This window comes from Trichechus manatus, unplaced genomic scaffold, assembly GCF_000243295.1.
Source record: "Trichechus manatus latirostris isolate Lorelei unplaced genomic scaffold, TriManLat1.0 scaffold00057, whole genome shotgun sequence".
NCBI classification, from domain to species: domain Eukaryota; kingdom Metazoa; phylum Chordata; class Mammalia; order Sirenia; family Trichechidae; genus Trichechus; species Trichechus manatus.
This window is the reverse complement of record NW_004443993.1, coordinates 14998603-15026359: the sequence shown is the minus strand read 5'-3', so window position 1 is coordinate 15026359 and position 27757 is coordinate 14998603. Positions and strand designations below refer to the sequence as shown.

The 27757-nt window shown below is 54.4% G+C and overlaps 1 protein-coding gene across 1 annotated transcript in view; it reads right to left on the bottom strand.

Annotated features, from left to right (window-relative positions):
- Positions 1-7073, bottom strand: part of SBNO2 (strawberry notch homolog 2) — a 65284-nt gene extending 58211 nt beyond the window's left edge. Inside the window, exon 1 of the mRNA XM_023733337.1 lies at positions 6962-7073. The gene's annotated coding sequence lies outside the window, so the exon portion shown is untranslated. The remainder of the gene's footprint in view (positions 1-6961) is intronic.
- Positions 7074-27757: the final 20684 nt, after the last annotated feature.

The window sequence follows — 27757 nt, the reverse complement described above, 5'->3', positions numbered from 1 at the left end:
CCCCCCCCGACACGCATGTCTCTCCACTTCCGAGGTGCGGAGGTCTGGACGAGCGTGGACAGCCTCCCCCCCCGACGCGTGTCTCTCCACTTCCGAGGCGCGGAGGTCTGGACGAGCGTGAATGGCCCCGCCAACACGCGTGTCTCTCCACTTCCGAGGCACGGTGGTCTGGACACACATCTCTCCACTTCCGAGGCGCGGAGGTCTGGACGAGCGTGAACGGCCCCCCGACACGCGTCTCTCCACTTGCGAGCCGCGGAGGTCTCGACAAGCGTGAACGGCCCCTGACATGCGTGTCTCTCCACTTCCGAGGCGCAGAGGTCTGGACGAGCGTGAACGGCCCCCCCCGACATGCATGTCTCTCCACTTCCGAGGTGCGGAGGTCTGGACGAGCGTGAACGGCCCCCCCCCCGACGCGTGTCTCTCCACTTCCGAGGCGCGGAGGTCTGGACGAGTGTGAATGGCCCCCCCCAACACGCGTGTCTCTCCACTTCTGAGGTGCGGAGGTCTGGACAAGTGTGAACGGCCCCCCCGACACGCGTGTCTCTCCACTTCCGAGGCACGGAGGAGATCTGGACGAGCGTGAACGGCCCCCTGACACGCATGTCTCCCCACTCCCGAGGCGCGGAGGTCTGGACACGCGTGTCTCCCCACTCCCGAGGCGCGGAGGTCTGGACACGCGTGTCTCCCCACTCCCGAGGCGCGGAGGTCTGGACACGCGTGTCACCCCACTCCCGAGGCGCGGAGGTCTGGACACGCGCGTCTCCCCACTCCCGAGGCGCGGAGGAGGTCTGGACACGCGTGTCTGTCCGCTCCCGAGGCGCGGAGGAGGTCTGGATGAGCGTGAACGCCCCCCCCACCCCCGGCACGTGTGTCTCTCCACTTCCGAGGTGCGGAGGTGTGGACGAGCACGAATGGTCTCGTTTTCAAGCTCACTTAGGGGTCCCTGACTTGGACAAAAGCCAGTGTCGGCGAGGATCCCATGTCTCCCCTACACCACGCCCACATCAGGGGCTGCGGGCTCCTGACGCCTGAGCTCTCTGACTGCAGCCCAGCGGCTGACCCAGGACCCACACGGCCTGGGAGGTGCTGGTCCTTCCCTCTCGCCGGCCTCGGTTTTCTCAGGGTTGGTCTGGGTACGTGAAAGGTGGGGATGGTCTGAGGATGGCGCCAGATCCTGTCCACCCCACCCTACACAGCAGGGGCCCAATAAATGCCTCCCTGGGCCAGGCGCCTCACGGGAGACCCTCTGTGCCTGCCCGGCTGGCCAGCCCTGCCCCCACTCTGCGGACACCCTCAGTCAGCCTAGGGCAGCGATGCAGCACCCCCAGGGGGAGGCACCAGCTCTCTGCAGACACTTCCCTCCCCGTGCTCCCGAGGTGGGGGGCCAGCATGAGGGCCCCCAGGGAACGAGCGGCTCAGGAACCACAGGGGAGCTGACCTCGGCCCACTCCCCGCTGCGGGCACCGGTCAGGGGTCAGCCCACGCTGCCAGGACCCTGGGCACTCCCCAGCCCCACCACGCACAGATCCCCACGCACAGACCCCCGCCCTCCCTGGCCACTCCCTCCAGGACACCTTCTCATGCCCCACTTAGAGCAGCCGTCCCTGCTGGCTGGGAGGCAGAGCGGGGCAAGGAGCTCCCGGGCTAGCCTCATTCACCCTCCGTAAACGGGGTGACTGCACCCCCACGCCCTCCTCATGGGGCCGGCAGCAAGTGACCCCACCTGGCTGTCCACACACACGGACACCGGGTCAACCTTCCAGTCACCACAGGTGGCCTCCGGAAGGGCCAGGATGGCTCTTTGTTCGTGAATGCTTTTTTTTACATAATTCACATATCTTGAAATTTACCCATTTATGGCTTGTGCTCGACGGCTGGAGCCCTGGTGGCACAGTGGTTAAGAGCTCGGCTGCTAACCAAAAGGTCGGCAGTTTGAATCCACCGGCCTCTCCTTGGAAACCCTATGGGGCAGTTCTACTCCATCCTGTAGGATCACTAGGAGTCGGAATCCACTCGATGCCAACGGGTTTTTTTTCGGTGTGCTTGACTACTAGCCAAGAGATTGGAGTTTTGAGCCCACCCAAAGATGCCCTGGTAGAAAGCCCTGGAGATCTCTACTTCTGAAAAATCAGCCACTGAAAACCCCATACCAAAAAACCAAACCAAACCTGTTGCCGTCAAGTCGACTGCAACTCATAGCAACCCTACAAGACAGAGGAGAACTGCCCCATAGGGTTTCCAAGGAGCACCTGGTGGATTCGAACCACCGACCTTTTGGTTAGCAGCCATAGCTCTTCACCAGTGCGCCACCACGGCTCTGAAAACCCTACGGAGCAGCTCTGCTCTGACACACGTGGGGCTGCCGTGAGGTGGAGCGGACTTGACAGCAAGTAACGGCCCAACAACACAGTTTATGTGTATTCCGGGTTTCTCGTTGTGCAACCATCACCACTATCTAATTCCAGAACATTCTACCACCTGGAAAGGAAACCAGTGCCCGTGAGACGTCACGCCCAGCTCCGCCCCTGACAAGCGCAGATGTTCTTCCTTCTCTGGACTCGCCTCTTCTGGACGCCTCACACGAGTGGGTCAGACCACAGGGGTCCCTCTGAGCCTGGCTTCTCTCAAGGAACGCGGCATTTTCAAGGTCCCTCCCCAGACAAAGCTTACCCTCCCCCCACACAGGGGTAGCCAGCAAGTGGGTGAGGGCACGGGTCCCCCACTGCCTCCCGGGCCCAGTCGCGGCCGAGGCTGTGGCCACACCTCCGAGAGGTGGCGTGAGGTCGGGTCGGCCGTCCTCAGTGCGAGCTCCGAGCAGCAGGGACAATGAAGGAAGTTTGCTTTCTGCCCTGGCTGCCGCCCTGCGGAACGGCTGCAGGGTCTGCGGGGCACCTAGCCCCCAACGTGGCCTCTCGGCAGAGGCAGGCAGGCACCCCACAGACGTGAGGACTCAGGACGGTGGCCAGGGGCAGGTGGGACTGGGAGACGGCGGAGGAGGATGGGGCAAGCTGGGACTAGAACTGGGTCTGGGTGACCTCGGTCTCCGTTACACCCATGGCACCACGCCCCGGCCCTCCCATGACCGTCTGATCACACAGCCCCAGGCCGTGGAAAGGACAGGAGACGCGCCAGACTGCCCACTCCCCGTCATATGCACATACACACGTGTACACAGAGCAACCGATGTGCATGCGCACACAACACGCAAACGTGTTACACGCATGCACAGGTATGCACACACAAGCACCTGTGCGCATGCCCAGACACACCTACACAAACGCAAACAGACAGTGCATACGTGCACACACACAGGCAGGCATATACACACACCTGTACTCGCACACATGCACACATACACACTACATGCATGCACGTATGTACACAGGCACGTACACACCTGTACGCACACACGCACACATACACACAGTACATTCATGCACACATGTATGCAGGCATGTACACAGACGTATCCCCACACAATACACGCATGTGCATATGTATGCACACATATACACACCTGTACTCACACATGCGTACACACAGACACACAGTCCATACACGCACATATACACACAAGTACACACAGACACACAGTGCGTACACGCACATATACACACAGGCACGCACACACACCTGTACTCACATGCACACGTGCACATGTACACACACGTGCGCACATACACGGACACACACATGCACACCTGGGACTTGCTAAAGCCATGGGTGATGGCTGTCTCCATGGGTCTGACATGTCAACCTTCTCCTGTCGTGTTTACAACATGAGACGACATTACCCCCCAGACAAGCTGATCCCCTGGGGCTGTCAAAGCTGCCTAACGAGGCCGGGGAGGCCTTTCTGGGGACGGTCCCGCTGGCTCTGGGCCAGCACAGCTGCCTCTTTATTCCCACCAGCTCACGAGCGGTCCCCGGCTGGAGCTCATGACTGGCCCCCGGCTACAGAGGCGTCTGCTAGAGGTGGGCCAGGCACCCAAGGCAGGCTGGGCACCCCCCGGCGTGGGGCAGGCCTGCGGGCCGTGAGGGTCCCAGCAGCTCTGGCTGTTGGTTCCCACGTAGCCGCAGGCGCAGCACAGCCTCTCTGGGCCTCGGTTTCCCCACCCAGCAGGAAGCAGGGACTTGGCCGTGGTCACGGAGCAGGAGAGGGCTGCGTCAGCCATCGGCTGTCCCCAAACTCGGCCTACTTCTTTACCACCTGCATGCCTGCAGCCCCTCCTTGTCCACCCACCCAGACTTCAAAGACAACCTCAACCACAATAAAGGCACTCTGCTGGGACCCGGCTGGGCCTCGGGGCTGTCCGCCCACCCCTCCTGGATTCTCTCCCCCACCCCAGCGTGGGGCTCCTCCACACCCTGTGGGTCCTGGCTCCTTGCTCCAGCAGTGTGATGCTCTCCCCAGGCCCCTCCCGGGCTCCCGGGTCCCTGTGCCCCCAGGACTGCTGACCCCCTGCCTTCACCAGGCCATCCTCCCCACTAGACCCGGCACCCCAATCCCACATGCTGGCTTCCTCCCCCAGGCCTCAGCGGAACCGCGGCCCAGAGCAGACAACTCAGAAACCGTCGCCCCCTCCTCCCAGCCCCACATGGGAAAAGCCAGGGCTGGAACCCCAAGCAGCGGGGAGAGAGAGGACCTGGTCCGGCTGGCAACATGTCCTCTGGGCCATGGGACGTGCCACCAAGTCCCTGGGTCCCAGGTCCAGGACAGGGCACTTGGCCACTCCGCACACAAGAGTACAGGTCCGGGGGCTGGCCCAGGCAGGTGCCGAGTCAGCAAGCGCCTCCCTCCGCCGGCAGGCGGGCAAGCAGGCCCCAGGCCAGGAGAACAACTTGGACTTCCCCTTCATGGGAAATCCATGTCTGCATCAGGCTGCTAACCGAGAGGCTGGAAGTGGGGGTCCACCCAGAGGAGCCTGACGATCGACCAAAAAGTCAGCCACTGAACACCTGTGGAGCATAGTTCTACTCTGCACACAAGGGATCATTGATTCGGGGTTGATGACAGCCACTGGCTTCACACGGCTAGTCAAGAGCTGGGCTGCCCAGGAAGGGAGAACGGGGCTCCAGGCTGGAGAGCGGCTCACATCGACCCCTGCCCCAAGGCACTGTTCCTCAGCCAAGGCTGGACAGAAGTATGAGCCTGGCAGGCTTTCTTACCTCTGGAGTCTGGCCCCAAGGGCTCCACCCCTCATTTTCTCTTTCCAAGAATGTTCACCCAGCGCCCAAGGGGAGGCTAGCACCCAGGGCGCCAGGCTCCCGGGCCTGACAACCCTACCTGGTGGCAGGCAGAGCGGGTGCCCAGGTGCAGTCAGCCCCTTCTGGCCAACACCAGGCCCTCTGCCATGCTGTAAAACACATCCCTGAACCACTGGCTGGCACCCCTGCTACAGGGGGGCAAACACACAGCACCAGACCCTGCCCAGCTAGGAAGAAGAACGTTCCGGGAGCGGGCAGCACCCACAGCATTATAGGAAGCACAAGGCAAGGGATGCCCAGGACACGCTTTTTAGACTCAATTTTTTTTTTCTAGAAAGTTAATAACTTTATTCAGGGAGACACAGCTTCCCCAGGCCTTCCTTCCTGAGTACACAGGTGCTCGGGGTGGGGGAGGGCGGCTCTACACACACACAGACACAGATACAGACACACACACATAGACACACACAGACACAGACACACACAGACACACAGACACACACACAGACACACACAGACACACAGACACACACACACACACACACACACACAGACACACACACACACACACACACAGACACACACGCCCTGCCCCAGTCTGCGTCAGTCCCTCCAGGGCACATCGACCCCATTCTTCAGGGTCTGGGGTGGTGGCAACAGCCCAATTCCGGGCAGGACAAACCCTGCCGGCCTCACCCTCCCATCCAACAACAGGCGCCTCTACACCCTTCCTCCAGTCTGGGCTCTTACTGACCCCCACCTCTGTCCACGATCCTCCCTCCTTCCATCTTTGGAGCCCCAAAGGGGCACACACCCCCACCTCAACTCGCTCTGCAGACCCCTGCTGTCAGCCCCTCCTGCGTCAGCTAACGGTGGCAGGGCTCACTGCCCCAAGCCCCCATACCAAAGATGGGGGATTTCCCTCTGGCCCTCGGAAAAAAGGAGGGTCTTTGCTTCTCTGCCCACCTAGAGAGGCTGCGAGACGGGGGTCCCCAGCGCTGAGGAAGCTGGAGGGGCTGCGCTGGGGGGTACAAGAGAGGAGGGGCACTCAGGAGTGGGCTCTGGGAAGGCGGGCACTAAGGAAAGGATGGAGTTAGAAAGTAGGGTGGGGGACACTGAGGGAAAAGGGGCAGGGGTCCCCCAGGGTCAGAGACCCCCCCAGACTGGAGGGGGGTCTGAAGTCATGGGACAGGACATAGGGTCGAAGAGTCACAAGAAGGAGGGTTCAGGGAATCCCCGAGAAGCGCGGTGGGGGGAAGCCTAGGATCAGGTCTGGGGGTCACCGAAGAGTGTGGGGTCAGGGGTCACCCAGGAAAGAACATCTGGGGGTCGCCTAAGAGCGTGGGATCGGCAGTCACGAAGGTAGGAGTCAGAGAATCACAGATAAGCCAAGTAGGGGGTTACCAAAAAGCGGGGGGTCAGGGGTCACCTTAGAAGGAAAAGTTGAGGGGGGAATCATCGAGGAGGGCAGAGTCTAGGTTCAGGACAGAGGGCGGAGTCGGGGGTCGCCGAGGCGGGCGGGGTCAAGGTTCACGGCGGAGGGCGGGTCGGCCGGGGACGCGGCGCGGGGTCGGGGGTCGCCGCAGAAGGCGGGATCACGCACTGCACTCACCGCGCCGCGGCCCCCGGAACCTCGGAACCTCGGAACCCCGGCCGAGCGCGCGGGCGGCCGCGGGAGTAGGGCCGGCGGACCGAGGCTCGGGGACTGGGCGCCGGAGCAGGGCATGGGTCCCGGCCGGACGCGCCTCACCTCAGACCGGGTCTGGCCGGGCGCGGAGCCCGCGGCGCCTCAGTTTCTCCGAGCTCCTCAGCGGCCGCCGCTCACTTCCGGGTTTTGGGCGCCATCTTGGGGTCCCCGCGCACTTCCGGTCATGCCACGGGAGGCGGGGCCTCGGAGTGAGCAACGGGCGGGGCCTCTGGGGCGGGGCGTGGTCCTGGCGCGGGGGCGGGGGCGGGGCCATCTCCGGGGACCTCCTTGACCCCCGGAATCCGCAGTGTCGCCCCCCGAAAGCGGCTGGGGACTCGGAGAGGCCAAGGTTTGAATCCCAACCCTGCCTGTTACTGCCTGCGACCCTGGGCACGGGCCTACCCTCTCCGAGCCTCAGTTTCCCCCCCTACAGCATGGGCCTTTATACGCGCTGTGCCCTGGCCAGGTGCAGCCTTGCCCCTTGCGTAGCTCAGATCTTGGCTCTAAACCCCCCTCGTTCCAGACTCCGTGCAACCAGGTCCACCCCACCTCCACCCTTACCCCTACATGCTTTCTCTTCATTGCCTTCTGGCAATAGTGCTCTGCCCACTGATCTGTCTGCCCACCAGAGTACAGTTCCCAGAACCCCCACCCAACACGGAGCCTAGCTGGAGGGTTTCCCAAAAAGTCCCCGGGGCCACCCCAAGAGAGGGCAGGATCCTGGCGGGCAGAGTTAGGTTTCTGCCGCTGGGTTTCTCCCCATAAAGTCTTCCAGGAGCCAGATGCAAACGATGCCCGGATTTGCCCCACTGCCGGGAAGAGGGTGGGACTCGGCCCTGGCACAGGTGGCGGAGCCCAAGGGGCCGAGCTGGATCCACCGTGGGATGGGCCAGGCTGGTTCAGGCAGGTGTAGTGTGAGAGGCGCCACACCCTCCCCAGCCAGGTCTTCAGCAAGGACTGCGCAGCTGTCCCTTCCTAGGCCGATCTCACTGCTGACTGGAGCCCTTCCTTACCCCTTCCAACCCCCTGAAATTAGAGCTTGCGCGTCCACCGTCTTGTTTATTCATCCAAGGAACTCTTACGGCTGCTATTTTGTGCCTGGAGCTGAGCTAGGCAGAGCTGGGCCCCAGACAGGCGTTCCTTCTCTGCCCTGCCCTCAGGGAACCCCCAGACGAGGGGAGACAAAGCCTGTACTAGACACTCCCACCTATAAGATCAGGCCTGGGGCCCAGGGAGGAGTAAAGTCTCTGCCTGGAAAATCGTGGAGAACTACACGGAGGAGTGGACATTGAAGCTGGGGCTTTGAAGTTCAAGTAGGAGTTAGCCAGACAGAGAAGAGTGGGAAGAGTGTTCTGGGCGGGGCAAAAGCTGTTCAGAGGCCTGATTTGGGGGGAGTGGGGTGAGAATGGGCGTGTTTAAATCCTGTTTGCCCTACGAAGTTCAGGCCAAGAGCTCCTGTACCTGAACCCACGGGCACAAGGGAACAGACGAGGAGACTGAGGCCCAGAAAGAAGGGCTAGGGTCAGCTTCCCTTTGGAATGCTAGATCTTGGTAATTTGGGTTGTGATTTTGGCTCCAGAACTGTAGTTCGTAGCTAATGAAAAGAAGGCAAGTTGAGCAATATAGACACTTAGGATTCGGAAGGGTGAATAAGCCCATTTCAGGCACAGATGGCATCGGCTTGCATTTGCTCATTTCCTCCTGCACAGGACAGGCCAGTCGACTCAAGCCACCCAATGAAAAATGTAAATGCAGGGCCCCTTGTTCAAAAATTACTAGGAGTTTCAAGAGCAGGCTAGCAGAGTGTAAAACCCAGCACAGGGCCCTTCTGAGCACGGGGCCCTGGGTGCCCGCCCTGTCCCCACCATGGCCCTCAGAGGTCAAGATTAGTATTACCTGCAACTCGCAGGTACGGACACTAAATCACAGAGCCCTTCACTAGACTGCCCTGGGTCCCCTCACAAAACTACATGTTTTCTAGGGGTGAGTCTGCCTGAAGTGGAGGCAGTTGGCCGGGCTGGGCTGGGTCCAGCCATCTCAGCAGGAAGGAATCTGCCAAGTTTGGGGATTTCAAGGGAATTAGTCATTTTCGGGGATTTCCAGGGAAGCACAGAGAGGCAGCCCGGGACAGAGAAGGGGGCACAGCTCAGGAGCCCACGGCCCAGGGCAGCTGTGCTTGTGAGCTGTGTGGCCCAGGAGAGTGACTTCACAGCTCCGTGGGGACAATGAAGATAACAGGGGCTGCCTCCTGGATTGTTCGGGGGACTAAATGAACGGTGTCTAGTATTGTTGTTGGGTGCCATTCAGTCGATGCCCACTCATAGTGACCCCATGTGACAGAGTAGAACTGCCCCATAGGGGTTCTTAGGCTACAATCTTTACAGGAGCAGATGGCCAGATCTTTCTCCTGAGGAGCCTCTGGGTGGATTCAAACCACCGACCTTTGGTCAGCAGCCAAGCGCTCAGCCATCGTGCCACCATCATGCCTGTTCCCAGATGACCTGTGGCACCTTCCTCCACCAAGTCCCCTGGGAGTGTCTTAGACATGAGTGTGCCGTTAGATAAGAATAATGATGAGGTCAGGAGTCCTGTGGCACAGTGGTTAAGACATCGACTGCTAACCAAAAGGTCGGGAGTTTGAATCCACCAGCCGCTCCTGGGAAACCCTGTGGGGCAGCGCTGCTCTGTTCTACAGGAGTCGCTGTGAGTCGGAACCGACTCAATGGCACCTAACAGCAACAGCAGTGAAGTCGCGAGCTGGAGAGGAGGGGTCTGGGGACAACATAGATGTGCTGTGTCAGGCTGGGGCCCGGCTCTCACAGCTCAGCCTTCGGTGGAGCCCCCAGAGGGCTGCCCAGCTGTCCATGGATGCCTGAAGCCCCCTCCTCCAGTAGCCCTGCCCTTCTGGGGGGCACTCAGCCTTCCAGCTCCAGCGCAGGCCCAGGGAGAGGGTCCTCAATGTCCCTGATGGGTGGAGAGGGCTCCTGGGGCTCGGGGCCATGGAAGGCCAGGGATCTGCCTGGTGAGGCTGTGTCTTGAGGCCAAGCCCCCCACCCCCAAGCAGACCCTCAGCCCCCTTCACACACACAGACCTCCTAAATGTCTCCCCAGGCCCTTTGACCAGCTCATGAAGGTCGGGTTACCAGGTAAAATACAATATGCCCAGTTAAATTTGAATTTCTGGTCCATGATGAAAACTTTTATGACAGTAAGTACGTCTCAGGCGATATATGGGATATACTTATACTAGAGAAACATTCGCCGCGTGTGTCTGTAATTCAAACTTCACCCGATGCCATGTATTTTTATTTGCAAGACCTTGCTGTACAACATGGGGAGACCATGGAGAGAAATGGGGTCCCAGAGCCGGGGTACCTGTGGGGGCCTGGGTGGGCGGCCCCCTCTCTCCAAGCATCGGTCCCTCACCTGCTAGATGGGGGTGATCCCAGCACCCCGTGCACAAGGAGGACAGGAGACTCGCAGAGTGAGTACACAGTGTGGATCAGCTGGCGTCACTGTCACGGTTGTAAGTATTTAAGCAGCTGGAGGACCTCTGGAAACGTGAGGGGCGGGTCAGCCGGGGCTTCTCTGTGAGCCCAGAAGGAGACTCAGGCTGCACTTCCGTGTCGTCCTGGGAGGTGCCACCCTGGAGCACCTCATCTCCCACCTGGGTGGCGGGAAGGCCTCGGAACTGTGCCCATTTTACAGTCCAGGAGACAGAGGCCTTGAGGGCGGAGCCCAGGGAGGAGGAGCCCGGGAGCCTGGGCTGTCCTGGCCCAGATTCTCAGACCTGGACGCCTGGGGCAGGTGAGGCAGGGCAGGTGGGCCGGCCTGGCCCAGCCTGCGCGGGGGCAGGGACCTGGCCACTTCCTGTTTCCCCAGGTTCTGGAAAGCCCCAGTGTTCCCGGGCAGGGCACCTCCTCCTCCCTCCTCCCGCCCGCTGCCTCCTGGCCGGGTCCCTCGCCGCTTCTCCTTTCGGCAGCCACTTCCCCTGGCACCCCAGCCTTGGTGCCTGCTCCTCTGTCCCTCTCCTCCCTCCCCCTCCACGTGTGACCCTCCTCCTCCCTCCCTCCTTCTCCCTTCTCCCTCCGGAACCCCTTTCAGGCTGTTCCCATGTGCAGAATGGAAAACGGAGGCCAGGGCTGCCTGCCCGGCTCACCTCGGGCCACGGCTGTCCCTGCCCTGGCCTCCCTCTCCTTCCTCCCCACATGTCTGTCTCTCCCTCCGTCTGTCTATCCCTGTCTATCCGCTCCACTCTGTCTCCCTCCTTCCCTTCCCTGCCAGAGGCCCTCTTGAGCCAGCCTCGCCCATCCAGCTGCCACACCCTCCCTGTGGTTGGGCCCACCTGTCACCTGCTCCAGGCTGTCCCCAGGTGCTGGCTGGTGTGTCCCTGGGCCCTGTAGCTCTGTGGTTCCTGCTGAGCCCAGAGCAGGATCCCACCGGCCCTCTCAGGGCCAGGACAGCTGCAGGGACAGCAAACCTGTTGGACAGGATTGAGATCCTTCTCGGAAAAGGCCCTCCCGCCTCTGCACTGAGGCCAGGCCCTCCCGCCTCTGCACTGAGGCCAGGTCCCGGACTGAAGAGGTTAAATGGGGCCATGCCCCAGGTGGACACAGACCTGGCAGCCCAGTCTGAGTCCTGAGGTCGGGGAGCTGGGGTGGGGGGTGGCGGGACAGGCTGGAAGGTGAAGGAAGATCAGTTCACCGTCATCCCAGAGGGGGAAGGACGCAGGGAGAGGCCGAATCTTGTGCAAATCCACCACCACCCCGCCCTCCCAAGGAGGAAAAGCCCGCAGGGAGGGTATGCAGGGCCCTGGGGAAGGAGAGTTCAGGGCAAGGCCTTTATCCTGCAGCAGTAGGGAGCCATAGAAGGTTATGGAGCAGAGGCATGACATGGACGGGGTGGGAACAGAAATCACTTGGTCTGCCCTCCTGTGCTGGACAGGGTGGGGGGCAGAGGGGCCAGCCCCACCTAGCATCAGAAGGACCCTCCAGTGGAAGCCGAGGAGACTGAGCTGACACCCTAAGGCTGCAGGAAGGAGCCGAACTTCCAACTTCTTTCTCTGAGGGGCTGACAGTGAGCAAGACTTGAGCTGGAGAAGAGTGGGGGGAGGGAAGGGGGGCCCTCAGGACACCCCCAGGCCTGGATGGTGATGTAACTGGGAGCTCTTTCCCCACACTCTGCGCCCAACCTCACGTCAGAGGGAGGCAGGGAAGGTCTCCAATGCCAAACCCAATAGCTAGATTTTGTCCCCAGGGCGATGGGGAGCCGTGGGAGGGATCAGAACAGGGGAGGAGATGGGGCCCAAGGTGCAGCCAGAGCCGGTTGGCAGAGAGGGTGAAGGAGGGGCTGGGAGGGAGCGGGGAGGGAGGGGGTGTCCATTCAAGCTGCAGGGAGATGGGCTGAGACACCATCCCGGGCCATCCTCTGTGAGTCCTGTGTCCTGTGTCATGGTGACTGGCCCCAGATGCTGATGTCACCTGTGCTGGGACTTTCTGAACCTTCACCTTGGCCCACCCAGCCCTGGAGGGGAATTCCTGGGAAGCCAAGCCTGGCCTTGCTGACTCACGGGCTAAGTCCCAAGGATGCCCTCAGAGAGAACCTCACGGAACTTCATGGAACCCAACCACCGTCCTCCTCCGCCTTCCTGCTGCATCCCACGGGGGCTCGGGAAGAACCCTGACTCCCCAGACCCCCGCCAGAGTCCCTGTCAGAATCTCAGGGGCGTGCTGTGGGGGGGGGGGGATCTAGATTCCAACACGTGAGCATTTTGGGCATCTGGAGTTGGTTGGGGGGTTTTTAACCCCGCAGGGTTGTAGGGACCACCAGTAAGGTGGACAAAGGGCCATGGAACATTGGGGTGAAGACTTCCTGAGTTCAAAGCCCGCCTCTGCCACGCAATGGCTGTGTGAGCCTGGGAATGTTACTGAACCTCTCTGTGCCTCATTTTCCCCATCTGCAAAATGGGTGTAATCACAGTACCACCCTTAGGGTTTTTTTGTGAGCATTTGGGGAGTACCAGTATGTATTAAGCATTTGGAGTGGGGTTTGGGACAGAGAGAGGATTTTATGGTAAAAAGTGTTAAAAAAAAAAAAAGAAAATTCATTGCAGCATGAGTCCTGACAGCCCAGAGGTGGGAACAATGCAAGTGTCCATTGACAAATAACGGAGAAGCAGAACGAGGTCCGTCCACACAAGGGAATATCAGCTATGAGAAGGGGTGGGGCTCTGATCCACGCGAAAACACGGATGCACCTTGAGACCATGGACAAAGAGAAACCAGAGCCCGAAAGACAAATGCTGTGTGATCGAGCCCATTGATAGGAAACGTCCAGAACGTGCAAATCCGTAGGGACAGAAAGTGGATTAGGGGTCGCCAGAGGCTGGGGGAGTCCTCGTGTGGTGCAAAGAGTTAAGTGCTGGACTACTAGCCAAAAGGTGAGTGGTTCAAAGACACGCCTCGCTCAGGACTCCCAGGTGCCTACCCTGTACTCCCTGGGACCTCAGTGGGCCTGTCTGTGAAATGGGTAGAGCTGGGGAAACATTCTGGAAGGGGAAGCAGATGGGAGTCGGGGAGCTGCCCATCTTCTTCTCTCCTGGGAGAAGGAGGCCTGGCCAGCGGGCCCCCTCCCCTGGGGCGGCACAGCCATTGTTCAGATGGACCTCAGGGACCAGCGAGACTTGACCTGTCTGCGGGCACAAAGCTGGACCACTGCAGACCCAAATTCCCAGACATCACTGGCCAAGTGTCTGCTCTACAGTTGGGGAAAACATGTGACTCAGGGTGGGCCAATCAGAAGCTTCCCTGGGACTTGTACGGGAGCTCTTGGGGAAGAGGGGCCAACCTTCCGATGGGCTGCCATGCTGATGGGGGGAGAGGGCCGGGGCTGCCGGCACCAGCTTCGTCCGTGTGAGGAGGAAGTCTGCTGAGGATGAATGCCTAGAGAGAGACTAGAGCAGAGGCGAGAGACGAGGTGCAGGAATCCTCGTGACCTTCTTTGAGGGCCCTGGATCCAGCTGAGACTGAAACCTGCTAGACCAGTAGGTCTCAGTCTGGAGCAATTTCTGCCACCCAGGGGACACTTGTCCATGTCTGCGGACATTTGTGGGTGTCATGACTGGTGGGGGGGCACCAATGGCATTGAGTAGGTGGAAGCCAGGGATGCTGCTCAGCACCCTACAGTGCACGGGACGGCCCCACCCCAGAGAAGGATCAGGGCCCAAACGCCCCCAGCGCCAAGGGGGAGAAACCCTGCATTAGACCCACCCCTGCACCTTTCACTTCCGTGAACAAAAAGATTCCTTTTTTTCGAAGCCAGTTTCAGTTGGGTTTTCTGTCACTGGCAACCAAAAGATTCTAACCCACAGTGGAGATGAGACATGCACGGGGGGTTTCGGAGACGGAAGTGGGTGCGGCCGTGAGTCCGCAGAGGCGCCGGGCACTGGAACTGTGGCCGGGGGTCCGGGGGGGGCCTGAAGCAGCCCTTTCCTCTGGTCATCTTTTCCTGAGAAACTTAGATTTATAGAAAGGTTGCACGGATAGTGCAGGGAGTTCTCATTTACCCCATGCACCCAATTTCCCTTATTTTTAACATCTCATATTTAAAAAAAAAAAAAACAGTTGCCCTCGAGTTGACTTTGATTCACAGCTTCCCCATGGGTGGCAGAGTACAACTGTGCTCCCTAGTCTCCAATGGCTGAGTGTTTCCTGAGGAGTTCACCAGGCCTTTCTTCCAAGTCACCTCTGGGAGGACTCGAACCTCCAAGCTGTTGGTTAGTAACCGAGCGCTTAACTGTTGAGCCACTTAGGGACCCCCATCCCATGTTAGTGTGGTACATTTATCAGAGTCAATGACACAATATCGACACATTCTCATTAACCGAGGGCCACGTGCTATTCCGATTTCCTCAGTTTCCCCTAATATCCTATTTTTGTCCCGGGACCCCAACCGGGACCCACATGATGTTTAGTTGGAAGCCTGACCTGACCCAACAGGCATGTTTGTGACTTTATTTTCAGACGCAAGGCGATCAGGATGGGGCATCCATCCACCCTTCGACCACCAGGACTGATTATCTTCATTTTAAGGTGAAATCCACATACCATACAATTCACCCATTTTCAAGCTTGCAATTTAGTGGTTTTCAGTATAGTCAGGGTTGTGCAACCTTCACCACTATCTCGTTCCAGAACATTCCATCACCACAAGAAGAAAGGCCGTACTCAGTAAACATTAACTCCTTATTCCTCCCTCCTCTGGCCCTGGTTGTTCTTAGCTGCTGTCCAGTCAACACCGACCCACGGCGACCCCGTGTGTGCAGAGTACAACCGCTCTGTAGGGTTTTCAACGTTTCCGCCTTTCAGAAGCCGTCCTCTGAGGCACCTCTGGGTGGGCTTGAACCGCCAACCTTTCTGCAAGTAGCTGAGCACTTAACTGTTTGCGCCACCCAAAGACTCCTCAGTAACGTTGAATATGTTTGTGTTGTTTAACCCCCACAATTCCCGAATTTTTCCATCACCCTTAACAGAAGCTCAGAGCCCTCTAAGCCATGACTTCCTCTCTCCCCTCCCACCTGCCCCTGGGAACCACGAACAAACTTTACTCTCTGTACGCTTGCCTATTCTCGATATTTCATATAAAACCAAAAACAACCCAACCCGTTGCTATCGAGTTGATTCCGACACATAGCAACCCTGTAGGACAGAGTAGAACTGCCCCGTAGAGTTTCCAAGGAGCAGCTGTTGGATTCAAACGGCCAACCTTTTGGTTAACAGCCGAGCTTTTTAACCACCGCTGGGATCAAAGTTTTTACTGTGGGAAATTTCAAACAAGAACAAAAGGTGAGAGAAAGTGTGAGAACCCTTTCTCCGCTCATGGCCCAGCTGGTTTCACCTTGTCTCCCACCTACCCCCTTTGTCCAGATCACGGGCAAGTGGAATCCAGGCCTCCTCTCATTTCATCTGTAAATATTTCAGGAGGCGACTCCGTGCAGCCGCCCGCCAGCTCCTCAGTTTCAGGATCCCTCCCATACCCATTGCCGTCAAGTCGATTCAGACTCATAGCGACCTTATAGAACAGAGTAGAACTGCCTCACAGCGTTTTCAAGGAGTGGCTGGTGGATTCAAACTGCTGACCTTTTGGTTAGCAGCCAAACTCAACCACTACACCACCAGGGTTTCTGCAGGAGCCCTCCGTACTCTGAAAACTCGTTTAACCATTAAAAAAAACTGATTTTGTGTGTGTGTGTGTTAAATACGTATGTAACAAAACATTGGACAGTCCAACAATCTTGACACGTACCTTTGAGTGACGTGAATTATGCTCAGTTAATTGTTGGAGCATCACCCGAATTTGTACATGCGTTTTTCATCACCTTTAACAAAAAGAACAATCATTTCTTGGTATCACATCAACTAGCCGGTCGGTGTTCACATCTTCCCAATTGTCTTATACTTTTTTTTTTTCCCACAGTGTTTTTGGACCGTAGATCCCAGTAAAGTCCACACACTGTGACTAGTTGGTGGGTCTCCTCCAATCTCTTCTAATCTGTGGGTTCACCATCCCTGTCTCTCTCTCTGATTTTCTTTTCTTCTTCTTTTTTTTTTCTTTTTTGTATGAAGCCAGGTTGTTTTCCTGTAAAATTTCCCACAGTCTAGAGTTTGCTGATTCGCTTCCCTGAGGTAATTTCAGCTTTGAATAGGAAATGCATCCCCTTGTCTCAAAACTCAAGGGTCAAAATCGTTAAAATCTCCCTCCTACAAGTGCCCCCAGCCTCCTGGTCCCATCCCTGGAAGCAGCCACACTGACCACTTTCTTGAGCATCCTTCCAGAGTATTCTCTGCATACACAAGAAAATTTTCAAAAAAAAGGAAATACATCATTTTATTCTCTCTTTTTGTATTTTTTAAATATTTTTTTAAACATGTTAATGAGTCAAAATTTTATGTTAGGTGTATTTTACCACGTTAACCATTGTAATGTGTATAGTTTACGAAGAATGGGAGTTCCAGAACGCTTAACTGTGCTCATGCGGAACCTGTACATAGACAAAGAGACAGTCATTTGAACAGAACAAGGGGATACTGTGCAGTTTAAAGTCAAGAAAGGTGTGTGTCGGGGTTGTATCCTTTCACCATACTTAATTCAGTCTGTACGCTGAGCAAATAATCTGAAAAGCTGGACTGTATGAAGAAGAATGTTACATCAGGATTGGAGGAGGACTCATTAACAAGCTGCAATATGCAGATGACCCACCCTTGCTTGCTGAAAGTGAAGAGGACTTGAAGCACTTATTGATGAAGATCAAAGACCACAGCCTTCAGTAGGGATTACACCTCAACACAAAACAAAAATTCTCACAACTGGACCAGTAAGCAACATCATCATAAACAGAGAAAAGGCTGAAGTTGTCAACAAACCAAAAACAGCCAAACCCTCTGCTGTTGAGTCGATTACAACTCATAGCAACCAATAGGACAGAGTAGGACTGCCCCACGGAGTGAATTGGAACTGCTGACTTCTTGGTTAGCAGCCGTAGCTCTTAACCACTGCACCACCAATGTCCCATGAATTTGTCAAGGATTTCATTTTACTTGGATCCACAATCCATGCCCATGGAAGCAGCAGTCAAGAAATCAAAGGGAGCATTACTGTCCTAGTCATCTAGTGCTGCCATAACAGAAATACCGCAAGTGGATGGTTTTAATGAAGAGAAGTTTATTTCCTCACAGTCAAAGTAGGCGAAAAGTCCAAATTCAGGGTGTCAGCTCCAGGGGAAGGCTTTCTCTCTCTCGGCCTTCTCATCAGTGTTCCCCTGGACTAGGAGCTTCTCGGCACAGGGACCCCGGTCCAAACGATATGCTCTGCTCCTGGCACTGCTTTCTTGATGGTATGAGGTCCCCGTCTCACTGCTCACTTCTGTCTTTTATATCTCAAGAGGTTGCCTCAGGACACAATCCAGTCCTATAGATCAGGTCCTGCCTTACTAACACAACTGCCACCCATCCTCCCTCATTAACATCACAGACGCGGGTTTACAACATACAGGAAAATCACGCAGTACCAGGAATCATGGCCTAGCCAAATTGGTACACACATTTTTGGGGGGATGTAATTCAAACCATGACATTCCACCCTTTGGCCCCCAAAAAATCACATCCTTGCAACATGGAAAACATATTCACCCCATCATATCATAGCAAAAGTTTTAACTCCAAGTCCAAAATCCAAAAATTCCTCTTCATCTGTGAAATCTAGAATACAAGTTATCTGCTTCCAAAGGTACAGTGGCAGAACAGGCACAAGCTAGGCATTTCCATTACAAATTGGAGAAATTGGAGGAAAAGAAGTGATAACAGGCACCAAGCAAGTCAGCAGAACAGATTACATTAGCCCCAAGGCTTTGAAAATAATCTTCTGTTCTCCGAGACAATTTACACAATGGCCCTGCCCTCCAGACTCTAGGTATTGGCCACAGTCTCTGGATTTTGAGCAGAGGCCCCTCGGCCCTGGGCTTCAGCTCCACCTTCCAGGCCCACTGGGACAGCAACTCTGCTCCCCTGGCTTTAGGCGCACCATTCTCCCAGTCCATCTGAGTGGCGACTCCACCCTTAGAAACACCAGAGGCCATGGATCCACCCTTTGAAACCCCTGAGGTCATGGCCATACCTTTTGAGACTGAAGCAGCTCGGCTTCTTGTGTCCCTTGTCTCTTCAGCTTCTGCTTCCTATGGCCTCTCGGCCCTCGGGCCTCATGCCCCCATCTGCCCTGCTGGGGCAAGTGTTCCAAAGCTCTAGCTCCACCGGTATAAGTACCCGGAGGCACCCCACTCTGCCAGCAAGCCTCGTGCACACAGACACTCAGCTCTCTCGCTCCGTGGGTCGGCAAACCTAGATCCACCGATCAGTGCCCAGAGGCACCCCACTCTGCCAGGAAGCCTCCTGCACACAGGCACTCAGCTCTCTCACTCCGTGGGTCAGCTCCAGGGCCATCTTGCACTGGTCTCCTGCTGCTGTTGGTTCTCTGCCACTGCCATTTCTCTGCTGCTGTAGGTTCTCTGCTGCTGGTCCTCTGTCACTGCCACACGTCTATCCATTCAGTTTTAAAACCCTTCCACATTTTAGGTATCCGTTAGAGCAGCACCCCACTCTCCATACCAAATTCTGTCTTAGTTATCTAGTGCTGCCATGACAGAAATACCACAAGTGGATGGTTTTAATGAAGAGAAGTTTATTTCTGCACAGTCAAAGTAGGCGAAAAGTCCAAATTTAGGGCGTCAGCTCCAGGGGAAGGCTTTTTCTCTCTGTCGGCCTTCTTCTCTTCAGTGTTCCCCTGGACTAGGAGCTTCTCTGCGCAGGGATCCCGGTCCAAATGACTTGCTCTGCTCCTGGCACTGCTTTCTTGGTGGTATGAGGTCCCCCTATCTCACTGCTCACTTCTGTCTTTTATATCTCAAGAGATTGCCTCAGGACACAATCCAGTCCTATAGATCAGGTCCTGCCTTACTAACACAACTGCCACCCATCCTCCCTCATTAACATCCTAGAAGCAGGTTTACAACATACAGGAAAATCACACACTACCAGGAATCGTGGCCTAGCCAAATCGGTACACACATTTTTTGGGGAACATAATTCAAACCATGACAATTACATTGGGCAAATCTGCTGCAAAAGACCTCCTTAAAGTGTTAAAAAGCAAAGATGTCACATTAAGGACTAAGGTGCGTCTGACCCAAGCCATGGTGTTTTCAATCGCTTCACATGCATGGAAAAACTGGACAATGAATAAGGAAAACTAAAGAAGAATTGATGTCTTTGAATTGTAGTATTGGTGAAGAATATTGAATATACCATGGACTGCCAGAAGAATGAACAAATCTGTCTTGGGAGAAGTACAATCAGAGTGCTTCTTAGAAGGAAGGACGGTGAGACTTTGTCTCACATACTTTGGACATGTTATCAGGAGGGATCAGTCTCTGGAGAAGGACATCATGCTTGGTAAAGTAGAGGGTCAGCGAAAAAGAGGACGACCCTCTACGAGATGGACTGACACAGTGGCTGCAACAATGGACATAACAATGATTGTGAGGATGGCGCAGGACCAGGCAGCAGCGTTTCGTTCTACTGTACACAGAGTTGCTGGAGTGGGAACCGACTTGATGGTTACAATGTGTGTAATTCAGGGGCATTTAGTAATTCGATTCACAGTGTTGTGCAACCATCGCTGCTATTTAGTTCCAGAAGATTCCATCACCTTAAATGGAAACCCCATTCCCATTAGCAGTCACTCCCAATCCCCGCTTTTCCTCAAGCTCTAGGCAACCACTAATCTACCTTCTGTCTCTACAGATTTGCTGTGTCTGGCCCCTCTCACGCATACGTTTTCATGGTTCATCCACGTTGTAGGGTGCATCGGTGCTTCAGTCCTTTCTGGGGCTGCATTTCCTGTCTTTTCCACTGACTGTGGTACACCCTTTATTCTGTTCTTCACCCTGCCGATTTCACGTGACACCCTAGAGTTCGTCAATGTAAAGAGCACTCGGTTCTTTCGGGGCGGGGGGTGCTGTATAGTATTCCATAGTCCGGATTGGTATACTCTGTTCCTTGGGGGGACGTCCAAGCTACCACCGTTGCCAGGGGCAGCCTTGAATGACCATCACATCCCACATGGACAAGTGGATTGGGAGGAGGGATTCTGGGCAGTGGAAATTTCCATGCCTCGGTCATTTCAGAAGCTGCTGCCAGTTGTCCTCGTGGAAACTGACCACGTACACCCACACCAGCGATGAGTCAGTGCCATTTGCTAGACACCCCCAACTTTTTTTTTAATTATAGTGAAAATATACACACCAGAACATTCAGTAGTACAACCACTTCCACATTTACAATTCGATGGCATTTACATTTTTTATGTTATTCCATCATTATATAAAGAGCCCGGGTGGTGGCACAGCGGTTAAGCACTCAGCTGCCAACCAAAAGGTCAGTGGTTCGAGCCCTCTGGTGGCTCCATGGGAGAAAGATGTGGCCATCTGCTTCCATAAAGATTTTAGCCTTGAAACCCTGTGGGGCAGTTCTACTCTCTCCTGTAGGGTTGCTATGAGTCAGAATCAGCTGGAGGGCAACGGGTTTTTGTTTTTGTTACCACCATTACATAAGGAGCCCTGGTGGTACAATGGTTAAGAGCCTGGCTGCTAACCGAAAGCTCAGCAGTTCGAATCCACCAGCCGCTCCTTGGAAACCCTATGGAGGCAGTTCTATTTTTGTTTTGGTGGTACAGTGGTTAAGCACTCGGCTGCTAACTGAAAGGTCATCAGTTCAAACCCACCAGGGCCTCTATAGGAGAAAAGACCTGGCCATCTGCTCCCATAAAGATTACAACCTAGGAAACCCTATGGGGCAGTTCTACTCTGTCACATGGGGTCACTATGAGTCGAAATCAACTCAGTAGCACCTAACAACAACAACCACCATTACCGCTATCCTTTTCCAAAATATTCCACCACCGTGATTTGCCGACTTTTTATCACGGAGTCTTTCAAACCTATTTAAAAGTAGGACGTAGACGGAACAGATAAACCAAACGCAGCCCATTCACGCGATGGCGTATTACTCAGCCATAAAAACAAACGAAGCCTGATGTATGTTACGACGTGGATGAACCCTGAAGACATGGTGCTCAGTGACACGATCCAGACCCAAAAGGACAAATAGCCGTGATAAGGGGCAACTGGAACGCTTGTCTATTGCTGGAAGGAATGCAAAATGGCAGAGCCACTTTGGAAAACAGGTTGGTAGTTTGTTGATGGTACATATACCCCTATCTTATGATCCAGTCATCTCCCTCCAAGGTGTCTACCCAAGAGAAATGAAAACATACGTCCACACAAATATCTGCACATAAATGTTCATAACGGCTCTATTCATAATGGCCACAGTGGAAACAACCCAAATGTCCCTCAGCTGGATAGACAAGATATAGCCCATCCATACAATGGAATATGATCTGGCAATAAAAAGGAACAAACAAACTTAGCAACAAAAAGGAAGAAACCTTGGATACTACCAACAACATGGATGAACCTCAAATGCATGTAGGGGAGTGAAAGAAGCCAGGCTTGTCTCGTGTGACTCCATTTATGTGACGTTCTGGGAAAGACCAAACTCAAGGGACAAACATTAGGTCTGTGGCTGGGAAGGGCTGGGAGGTCGGAGGGAAGAGACTGATCACAGAGGGCCAAGAGGGAGCCCTTTGAGGTGACGGAAATATTTTATATCTTGATTGTGGTGGTGCTTACAGACTGCTTGTATTTGACAAAATTCATAGAACTGTACACTAACACGGGTGACTTTTTCTGTAATAAATACTTCTCGATAACGTTTCTTAAAAATAACAGTTCAAGTAGTGACACGCTAGGACACATTCTCTCAAATACTTCAGCTTGAACATCACCCCTGGGTTATTTTGAGGCAAAATTCTGGACATTGTATCCTTTCAGCCGCTAAGACTTCAGTGTGTGTCTCTAAAACAGAGATTCTCCATGGGGGGTGATTCTCCCCCCGGGGGACACTGGGTGATGTCTGGGACATCTGTGGTTGTCAGGACTGGGGGGGTGCTATTGGCACAAGTGGATGGAGGGCAGTGATGCTGCTCTACACCCCACAGTGCACAGGACGCCCCAACCCCAGAGAAGGATCCGGACCATAATGTCAGCAGCGCCAAGGGGGAGACACCCTGGTCTAAAGTGAAGGATGGGTGACCTTGGATGGGTGAGGCTGGGCATCCCTGTGCTGTGATGATGTGTGTGTGACAAGATCTGACCGGTGACAATGGGTGACGATCTGGGATTGTTGCAAACGACTGTGTGTGGGTTTGACACTCTGTAGTCCCCAAGTGTCACGCCCTCTCACTGTCTCACACACTTCCACTCACACACACACACACACACACACACACACACTCTTTATTAAACACTGTCACACATGCTTTCACACTCAGTCTCTTAACACTCACACACAATTACACACACTTTCACACACTCATACACACATTCTCTCACACACACATATACACATACACACACACACACACACACACACACACACACAGAGTCTGGAGCGTTCACTGCGATCAGCGCCGGCCCCCTAGTGGCTGTGGAGGTGCACAGCGGCTGATCCCTTCCTTTGCCTGCTCTAACTGAAGCATCCTCATGGGCTCCTGAGGCCACCGGGTTGGGCACTCAGGGTTGAGTTCCAGAGTCATCGGGGACATGGAGGGTGGGCCTGTGCAGAGGGCATTCCCCTGCGAACCTCAGTTTTCCCATTTGTAAGAAAGAGAGAGCATTTTAGAACACTTTCAATATCCCTAAAAGAGACTCCATACCCTTCAGCAGTCACTCCCTGTTCCTCCCTTTCTCAGTCCTGAAACCGATCCGTTGCCATCCAGTCAATTCCAACTCATGGCAACCCCATCTGTGTCAGAGTAGAACTGTGCTCCACAGGGTTTCAGTGGCTGACTTTTCAGAAGTAGATCACCAGGCCTTTCTTCTGCAGTACTTGTGGGCATACTCAAACCTCCAACCTTTTGGTTGCTGGCTGAGCACTTAACCTTGTGCATGAGCCCCCAGTAACCATTAATCTCCTTTTTGTCTCTACGGATTTGCCCATTCTGGACATTTCATATCAACAGACTCATACGCCATGCGATCTTTTGTGACTGCTTCCTCTCACTCAGCATATTTTCAAGATTCATCCGCGTGGTAGCACGTACCAGGACTTCACTCCTTTTTCTGGCAGATTAATATTCCATAGTCTAGATGGACCACATTTGGTTACCCACTCATCTGCTGGTGAACATTTGGGTTATTTCCACATTTGGACTATTGTGAACAGCGCTGCTGTGAACATATTTGTGTAGGTTTTTGTGTGAACATATGTTTTCACTTCTCTTGGGCATATACCTAGGAGTGGAACTGCTGGGTCACGTGGTAATTCTATGTTTAACATTTTGAGGAACCACCAAACTGTTTTCCACAGCGGGGCACCGTTTTACGTCACCATCAACGGTGTATGAGGGTTCCAGTTTCTCCACATCCTCGCCGACACTTGCTATTATCTGTTTTGGTTATAGCCATCCTGGTGGGCATAAAGTGGTTAATTTTAATAATACATTTCTTTTGACCTATGTCTTAGTTATCTCATGCTGCTATAACAGAAATACCACCAATAGTTGTCTTAAACAAATGGAAACTTCTTTTCTCTCATTTGAGGAGGCTAGAAGTCAGAAATCAGAGCGCCGGCTCTGGGAGAAGGTCCTTGCCTCTAAGGTTCGGCTCCTGGGCGATCTTCAAGGGGCTTGGCATATCTCTTCCCTGTCTCTGCTTCCTTAATCTCCTCCTATATTTTGTAAGAGATTGACTCAAAACACATCCTATGCTAATCCTGTCTCATTAACATAACAAAGACAATCCATTCCCAAATGGGATTATAACCACAGGCGCAGAGGTTAGGAGGTACAACACATTTTTATTTCTTTCTTTTTTTACTGTGCTTTAGATGAAGGTTTACAGAACAGATTAGTTTCTCTTTAAACAATTAATACACATATTGTTTTGTGACATTGGTTGTCAACCCTGCAACCTGTCAACACTCGCCCCTTCTCAACCTCAGGCTCCCCATTTCCATTCTGCCAGCTTTCCTGTCCCCTCCTGCCTTCTTGTCCTTGCCCCTGGGCTGGTGTGCCCATTTAGTCTCATATACGTGGCTGAGCTACTTGTGTTATTGTTTGTTTTATGGGCCTGTCTAATCTTTGGCTGAAGGATGAACCTCAAGAGTGACTCCAGCACTGAGTTAAAAGGGTGTCCGGAGGCCATGGTCTCGGGGTTTCTCCAGTCTCTGTCAGACCAGTAAGTCTGGTCTTTTTTTTGTGAGTTTGGATTTTATTCTACGTTTTTCTCCAGCTCTGTCCAGGACCCTCCGTTGGCCAGTGGCTGTCATACTGGAAAGCACAGAGGACACAGCCCCGTCCCCGGAGAGCTCCCCAGGCAGTGACCAAGGCAGACCCGGCCCCGGCCCCGGAAAGCTCCCCGTCTAGTGCAGGAGACCAGAGAACAACAGGTGAAGAAATAAACCAATGAGACAATTTCCAATGGTGACAAGAGCTAAGGAGGAAATCAAACTGGAGATCTACTTGTAGGGAATGATCAGGGAGGACCTCCTGGAGGAGGTGGTATTTTACTTGACCTTCAAGGGCTCTTTCTGCAGTGGACACTAGCCTAGGCTGAACAGTAGTTCTCTAAAATTAATGTCCACCTGAAACCTCCGTTATGAGACCTTATTTGGAAATACGGTCTTTGCATAGGTATGAGTTAAGATGAGGTCATACTGGAGTAGGGCGGGGCCTGATCCAATGACTGGTGTCCTTATAAGAGACACAGACAGAGGCATGGCAGCCATGTGACCGAGAGGCAGAGATCAGAGGGATGCAGCCACAAGTCAAAGGAAGCCAAGGATGGCCGTCAACCACCAGAAGCTGGGGGACACAAGGGGGGCTCCTCCCCTAGAGCTTCTGGAGGGAGTGCTGCCCTGCCCACACCTCAGTTTCAGAGTTCTGGCCTCCAGGCTGTGAGAGATCAGATTTCTGTTATTTTAAGCCACCTAGTATGTGATTATTTGTTACAGTGGCCGCATGACCCTCAGACAGTGACTGAGCCCCGGGCTTCCCCATCTATAAACCCAAACCCATTGCTGTTGAGTCAATTCCAAGTCATAGCAACCCTACAGGACAGAGCAGAACTGCCCCATAGGGTTTCCAAGGAGCAGCTGGTGGATTCGAACTGCCCACCTTTTGGTTAGCAGCTGAGCTCTTAACCACTGCGCCACTGGGGCTCCTCCCCATCAAGTCGGTTCTCACTCACAGCGACCCTACGAAACACTGCCCGGTCCTTCACCATCCTCACAATCGTTGCTATGTTTGAGCCCATTGTTGCAGCCACTGTGTCAGTCCATCTCGTTGAGGGTCTTCCTCTTTTTCACTGACCCTCTACTTTACCAAGCATGGTGTCCTTCTCCAGGGACTGGTCCCTCCTGACAACATGTCCAAAGTACATGAGACATAGTCTCGCTGTCTTTGCTATCTGTAGAGGAGGGTTGTTTAGGGGTCTGGGATCCAGGGTTGCCAGGCTGACTTCATGGGAGAACATACGGAATCAGCTGGCACAGCGCCTGGCACAGGAAACGTGGATGTCAGCTGCTGTTGAGTTGGCCCCCGACCTGTGGCGACCCCATGCACAATGGAACTGAATGTTGCCCATCCCTGTGCCAGCCCCATGACCAGTTGCAGATTGGACTGCTGTGATCCATAGGGTTTTCGTCGGCTGATTTTTGGAAGTAGATTGTCAGGCCTTTCTCCCTAGTCTATCTTAATCTAGAAGTTCCGCTGAAACCTGTCCAGTATCACAGCAACAAGCAAGCCCTCTGACAGATGGGTAGAGGCTGCGCGTGAGGTGCATTGGCTGGGAATTGAACTCAGGTCTCCTGCATGGAAGGCAAGGGTTCTACCACTGGACCCCCGCTACCCTCCTCTGGGAAGGCTAGCTGAGTTATTGTGAACAAACCTGTACTAGTTGGAAGGCCTGGTGGCGCGGTGGTTAAGAGCTCAGCTGCTACCCAAAAGGTCAGCAGTTTGAATCCACCAGCTGCTCCTTGGAAACACTGTGGGGCAGTTCTCCTCTGTCTCATAGGGTCGCTATGCGTCACAATCAACGGGACGGTGACATGTTGTTTGGTTTTTGTATTAGTTTGAGAAGAGAAAATAAGACTTACAAACAAACACAACCCCCTCCATGGCTTCCCCATGGCTTCTGGGATCATATCAGCCTCTGAAGCGTCAGCCCCAACTCAGCTAAAGACCCTCCCTGCTCCCGTGAGATCCCACTTCCAAGCCTTTGCCTAACGTCGCAGGGAGAATAAGGAGGCTGGTGGTGAAACGGTGAGGCCCTCAGCTGCAAACCGAAAGGTTGGTGGTTGGAACCTACTGGAGGCACTGCGGAAGAAAGGCCTGGTGACCGGCTCTCGTAAAGATGACAGCCTAGGAAACCCTATGGGGCAGGTCCACTCTTCTCATGGGGTTGCTATGAGTCAGAAGGATTTGGTGGCACCTGATAACACACGTAGAATCTGTTCACCAAAAGATATGTTTAGTCCTAACCCCTGTACCCATGCCTGTGTTCACAGAACTAGGTTCTTTCTTTGAAGATGTAACATGAGGTCATACCACAGTGAGGTGTGTCCTGGTCCCTTCTGACTGGCCTTTTACAAAAGGGGAGAGTAGACACAGTAACAGTCACACACACAAAAAGAAACTCACCCAAACTCCTCAAGTCGATTCCGACTCATGGCCACCCACGTGTTACAGAGTAGAACTGTGCTCCCTAGAGTTATCTTGGCTGCGATTTTTTACGGAAGCAGATTGCCAGGCCTTTCTTCCATAGCACCACTGCATAGGTTCCAACCACCAACCTTGTTGTTGCTGTTAGGTGCCATCAAATCGGTTCTGACTCATAGCAACCCTATAGGATAGAGTAGAACTGCTCCCATAGGGTTTCCAAGGAGCGGCTGGCGGATTTGAACTGCCCACCTTTTGGATAGCAGCCAAGTTCTTAACGACTGTCAAGCATGTCTGTTTTTCACGACCCCGGGGCCTTGAGGATCAAACAGGATGAAACAACATGTGCAGAGGCATTTAGAAGCCCAGGACTGTCAAGAAATGTCCGGGGCTCCAGAAGCTGGAGGACACAAGGAAGGTTCCTTCCCTACAGCACCAGAGGGAGTGTGGCCCTGCCCACACCTTGGTTTC